The sequence below is a fragment of the Uloborus diversus genome, chromosome 7, assembly GCF_026930045.1.
Source record: "Uloborus diversus isolate 005 chromosome 7, Udiv.v.3.1, whole genome shotgun sequence".
NCBI lineage: Eukaryota > Metazoa > Arthropoda > Arachnida > Araneae > Uloboridae > Uloborus > Uloborus diversus.
Genome location: NC_072737.1, coordinates 138,986,824 through 138,993,518, shown reverse-complemented (window position 1 = coordinate 138,993,518; position 6,695 = coordinate 138,986,824).

The window sequence follows — 6,695 nt, the reverse complement described above, 5'->3', positions numbered from 1 at the left end:
TGTTTTGACTCCTCTGCTCTATTTTCTGGCTAGCATGGCATCTTCAGGCACCATGCTTTCACCTTAGAGGGAATATATTCACTCGTCTGGAACCCCTGGTTATAACAGTGTAGGACTCTCCCTCCATAGGAACATTTTCAAAATATAAGTTTTAAAAACGCGACTGTAAGCTATTTTGGCAACGTGAAAGAATGGATCGGGGGTCAATGACTATCTCATAGCAATCTTTTAAAATGAAAGCTTCAAAACTCAATTTCAGATGGTATTCGAAGATGTTAGAGGTGGGAGGGGCTCTTCGCCAGTAATTTTTCAAAACTGAACTTCTAAATAGTTTTAGAAGAACTTTAATCAGGCCTGACTAATACTCCGTCAGTCCGTGCCCCGGCACGGAGTAAAAATTTTTGAGGGGCGCAAAATTGCCAAATCAAAATGAGAAAAACATTTGCAACTGAGCGGCTGAAAAAAAAAAAAAAAACTAAGTTCTCTGGAAAAAATACTGGCACCATCAACAAATGAAGAGGATGCATCGCAATATCCCTTTATACCGTAGTCTGCACAAGTTTGAAGTAAAAGATGTTAATTCTTTTACAAATTACAGAGACTTTAAAAGCATTTGAAACGAAGGAGAATCATCAGTTGGATCAACACCAGCAGGGGCGCCCCGAAGGATTTTTTGGGAGGAGACAAATTCTCTGCCGAACGGAGCTCCAACTTTGCAGAATGATAAATTTTGAATATGCACACATGTACTTACATCTCTAGTAAATAGTTACATTTAGGAATTTAAATGTTTCAATTATGTCTCCAAATTTGCAGAATCGTCAGGCAAAATTTGCCGGATTATGAATTTTTTGGAAGATCACAATGACCATCGGAGTGCCCATAGTCTCCAGGAGGGGGCAGGGCCCGATCAAGCCTAACTGGTGCCCAGGTCCTGAGTAGATGTTGGTGCCCCCCCCCCATGAGAAAATGCACACCATAATAAAGTCAGTATTTCATACTAGAAACCTAATATACTAGAAACTACATTTTAAAGGAACATTACTACATTTGAAAGGAAGCCTGGGATTTGAATACCAAACACTTGATGGTCACCACACTAATCACAGTTAAAATTGCCTTACCTTAAGACGAAAAAAAGTTAAAAAACAATTTAAAACTGCAAAAAAAAAAAAAAAAAAAAAATCTTACTAATTTTGACATCAAGCTTTAAAAAGTCTTCTTTCTGGCTTTAACAGAGGCAAATGTGTTGATCAAATAATCGAAATCTATGTTTGATGTCACAGAATTTTTAATGGTCAATAAGGAAAACGCCTGTAAAGTACCCTGAGAAACGCAGCTTTTCAAATGATTTTTGATTCTTTTCAAAAAGGAAAAGGAACATTCACTGGAAGAACTGCTGATAGGCAAGGTAAGAAGAAGCTGCAGGGCTGAATCCACATTCGGAAATGTATGTGTAATGTTTAATGATCTTATCCTTCTAAAACATTCTCCAGGAACATTCAACATTCCCAGAAGGGTTACTTTTTGCAAAAATTTGAAAGTGTGTTATTCTTCTGGAAAACGTTCATACATGTCATCTGAGTAATTATTTTGAAATTCCGGAGCTAGGGGACAACGACTTCTTTACGCGAAATGTTTTTAACTTTATGAGGTTTTGAGCTGATTTTTAAAAAAAATTGAGCCTCCTTTCCCTTAAAGCTGAGAAAAAGTAAAATAAGCTTTTAAAAAAAAGTAAGTAAGTGAATTTAGGCTAGGCTATTTTGGTGCCCCTAAATTTGTGGTGCCCAGGTCCGCGGACCCGCCGGACCGTGCGTTAATCAGGCCCTGGGAGGGGGGAGGAGAGCGGGGTAAACATCCCAGTTTTTCAGAAAACGGGCAGCCAATTTGATTTTACTAATGTAACGAAAGGAAATCCTTCGCGGCGTTAAGATTTAAAAGAAAAAAAATAACGAAAATTACAATTTTTTTTCTGTAAAATTTGAGAACAAAATGCAAATTTGAAAAATATATATACATATATTTAGAAAAAAATCAGAGAACATCTGTACTAATAAGAAAAACCAACTAAGAGCCGCTGAGATGAACGTTTCAATATCTTTAAACAGAAAAAAAAAAAGCTACTGTTGTAGGACTAAATTTCGCGAGCCGTAATTTTCACGAAAAGGAAGATAACGGTGATTTCGCGAGTTGAAAATTTCGCGATTTTTTTGTAAACAGAAGCGAAAGTTGAAAAATCCGACGTAAAAAGGTTTTTTGCTAGATTTAAAATTTTCGATTATGACGGGGTTGCGAAAATTAAAACCTCGCGAAAAAAGTGCTTTTACAGTATTCCGTGCAATTCGGAAACTCATAGCAAGCTTTAGATAAAAAAATGCATAAATTTATAAATAAACAAGATAGCGTCTGGGGAGCTGATGTTTTTCTGTTTCTGTTTTTCTTACTTTTATTTTTTTTCTTACTCTGAAAATCTCATAGCTAAATGCTGAAAAATGTATGTGCCGCTGAAATACAGTTCAAACAGATAAAAAATCAAAGTAAGAGAGAAAGAGAGAAGTGAGATTTAAACGATTGTTATGAAAAGTCGCACCAGAAGTTGTTAAATAATTGAAGGGAAAAAACGAAGGTTAAAACAAGAATTCTGCAGGAGATTAATGAGGCACGATATTTAAAATGAAACATAGTAGAAAAAATGACCATAGTTACCGCACAAAAGTCAAAAATAAAATAATAAATAAATAAAAACACCTCCACCCAAAACAATGAAATATTCTACTGGGACTGTAAGCGTTTGAATTCAAACATGTTAAAATATAAGGTAAGGGCGAAAATTTAAAAAAATAATATTGCGCTTTTAGGACTGTAATTTTGAAAGAGTTCCTAGGACCAGGGGCGGCAAATAGGGGGAGCAAGAGGGGGCGGTTGTACCCCAAATATTTTGCGCAAAATATTAAGAAATCGGGAAATTCAATTCACATAAAGCGCGAATCAGTGATCATATGCAATAATTAAAAAAAAAAAAAAAATCTGCAGACGATCTTTAGTAAAAGTTGATGAAATTCGAGACCTGTCCAGACACGAGCAACTGTTTTTCGCTATTTAGGGTAATAACTTAGAAATTCATGAATCATTTTCAGAACTTCCAGAATAAAAAACAGATGGAGAATAAGTTTGTTTCAACTGAAGAAGAAATTTCCTCATATGGGTTAAAGATGATGCGTCTGCTTCTAATGTGAAAGGGCAGTGCACAGGTGTGACTGGCCCGATTTTTACGAGAAGTTCCTTGGTATTTTGAGTTCATTGTTGCGATTATGTATTTAAAATGTACGTTCAGTTAGTGAGTGAACATTGATTCCTCCTGTTAAGAGGCATATTTGAGCAATTCAATACATTGTATACTTTCATGGACGCTATTTTTGAAAAAAATTCGTGCATCAACAAGTACTTTTGTTGGGTTTACTTTTGTATTTCTTTAACTGAGAGGTACAAAATGGTATTCAAAAGTTAAAGCTAGAACTCTTGATTGAGCTCCTATTAAGAGTTTCTTGTTAATTTGGAATTATTAGACCCATTTAAAAAAATATTTAAAAAAGTGACAAAAATTCACATGATGATGCAAAGTCCTATGTTTGGCTCAATATTTTGTATCAAATAATAGATTCATTCAGTGTCTAATGAAATTAACACAAGATTTAGTGATAAATCTAAGTTCAATATTATATGTGCAGGTTATTGAACAAGATAAATAAAATATTTCAGTTACATGTAAAAGTTGTTGAACGAAGCAAAAAGAATTGTTTTGTGAAGAGCCAGTGTACTTCAATGATGAAAAATGAAGACTACACTGTTAAAACTACAGGATGCATTCGGCACCTTTCAGGAGTGAAACGCTTGTTCACCAGCGGCACCCAATACGGAGCCGAAATCGCACCTCTAAATAGGGTGAAAAACAGGCACCTTTTAAAAAATAGGCAGCCGGGGTGAAAAGAATGAACCTTCGGAGAGAGAAATGGCACCCTTACTGTAGATCCCCCCCCTCCCCCGTATTGTGTGCGTTTTTGAATACAGTTGTGTATTTTTCTTTTTTTAATAGTTTTGTTTTGATTCATGATAGTCTACGTTTTGCACACTTTTCACATTGCATGAATTCAGTATTGGAAATGATTAAAACTTGTAATTACAGCATTTGACCATATTTCAGAGTTTTCAACATAGTTAAGAAGTGCTCACGGCCTTAATTCATCTGATCGTTCTCTACATCAGTGTTTCTCAACCTCTTTTGACCCACGGGTCGGTAAAAACAAATGAAAAACATTGCGGACCTGTGAAATTTTTATCCTTTTCTTAAAAATAAATAAAATAAATAATAATAATTATAATAACTCTCGGCGCTGTAAAAAACTTGTGAAAAAATTCTGCGTACTGATGAGTTTTTTTTTTTTTTTTTTTTTTGTTTTACAAAGTAATATTAAAAATGAATAAAACAATAAATATCTACAGACTTTATTTGGTATCAAAGAGTTGTCACAAATATATTTAAAGTTAAAGACGAGTAATTATTTGAATAATCATAGTTAAGTTAATGATCATTTATAACCGCACCGAAAGTAAAGTGTAGATGTACATATGAATTATTTACATGAACAGCCAAAAATATTCTGGGATATTAAAGTTACGGAAAAACAAATTCGTTTCTCAAACGTTCAAAATTTCAATCAAAATAACAATAAAATAAAATGCGCATAAAATTTTTCGACAGTTAAAAATTTAAAGAAATTCCTAACACTATCGAATAACCGCTAACAGGAAATGATTCAAACACTTGAACGAAAAAGCAAAAGAAAAAGATAGACGGAGAGAGATTTCTTTTTTATTTTTTGCGCTCGCTACACGAAGCACAAGAATCATTTTTATTTAGGCTCTCACTTGTTGATTATTGCAAATATCATTGCGGTTACTATTTCGGTGATTAAATGTTGCTTATCGAGTACTCAAGAAAATAATGATAGATACATTTAGTAGCGTTTTGAATGATGGAATTTTCACGACAGTAACGGTAACCTGAAAATAAACAACTAACGGTACTACGGTATCGTAACGGACTAACGGTAACTAAAAACCATTAAACGTACTTTTAACTATGTTTGAAAGCCCTAAAAGCTACAAAGTGATCAAAAGCTGTACTTACTTGTTATTTTAAAGAATTATCCTACAAAAGTTGAGATTTAATCCAATAGTGTACTTCATTCAATGTGAAAGACGTAGAAGCCACGCGTAGTGCAGCCTATCATTCGTCCGCCATATTGAAGTGGTTGAATGGTGAATGTATGCCGGAAGCGCATGCGCCAGCAAGTCATTTAGCGATTGCTTGCTGTTTTGGCACCCCTGTCTACGACTGTCTGCTACTTTCGCACCTCTGCTTTACTTCCTGGCCAGTATGGCACACTTGGTCACCATGCTTTCACCTTAGGGGGAATATATTCACTCGTCTGGAACCTCTGGTTATAACAGTGTAGAGCACAAATTTTAAACTTGCGTGGCTTTTTTTAAGAGAAAATTTTTAAAGATGCATTTTCTAACATAACTTCGTAGCTTCAATTATTTTTCACCAATTCCAATCAACTCAGCTAACTGTGAAAGATCATTTTCGTGTCTCACAAAGTGTGCAAAACGTAGACTATCATGAATCAAAACAAAACTATTAAAAAAGAAAAATACACAACTGTATTCAAAAACACACACAATACGGGGGAGGGGGGGGGATCTACAGTAAGGGTGCCATTTCTCTCTCCGAAGGTTCATTCTTTTCACCCCGGCTGCCTATTTTTTAAAAGGTGCCTGTTTTTCACCCTATTTAGAGGTGCGATTTCGGCTCCGTATTGGGTGCCGCTGGTGAACAAGCGTTTCACTCCTGAAAGGTGCCGAATGCATCCTGTAGTTTTAACAGTGCAGAAGGTTAGAGATTTTTTTTTTTGGTGCATGATGGGACAAGCAAGACTTTCATCTTCAGCTATACTGCCAAGAGCATGCCACTGGACATTGACGGAATATAGTACCAAGATTTCCTTTTTTTTTTTCTGGATTCCAAAAATCGAACATTAAAAATTTACTTTAGAAACGGCAGCATCAAGATCTTTTCCGTTACAGTTTACTATAAAATAAATTAAAAGCGTGGAAATTAAAATTTGAATTTCTTTAATGACCTTACTTAAAAAAATGTACTGGTATTTTATTTCATATTGAGAAAATTCATGTTTAAAAAACTCGACCCCCCAAATGAAATGTTGAAATGCCGCCCCTGCCTAGGACTAGTGGAAAACCCTAGAACCCTCTAACTTGATTCCTATAACATCATCGAAGATTGTGTACAGTTGTTTTCAAAACTTTAATTTTGAAAAATTTCGGAGGAAGTCTGCGCGAATCTTACCCTTTCCCCAAACGTCATCAAAGATTGCTTACAATTTGCGTAGTTATAATTTCAATTTCGGAAAGTTTTCGCGGAAGTTCTTCCGAACCTTTCCTTTCCACTATTAAAGATCAATTTTTGTTTAAACGATTTCAATTTCGAAAAATTCCGAAGGGAGAGGCACTTAACTCTCCTCATCCAGACATTCCGAAGATCGTCTAAAACTGTGATTTTGGAAATTAAAACTTCTGACAATTTACTATGGGAAATTCTCCAATCCCATTCCTTC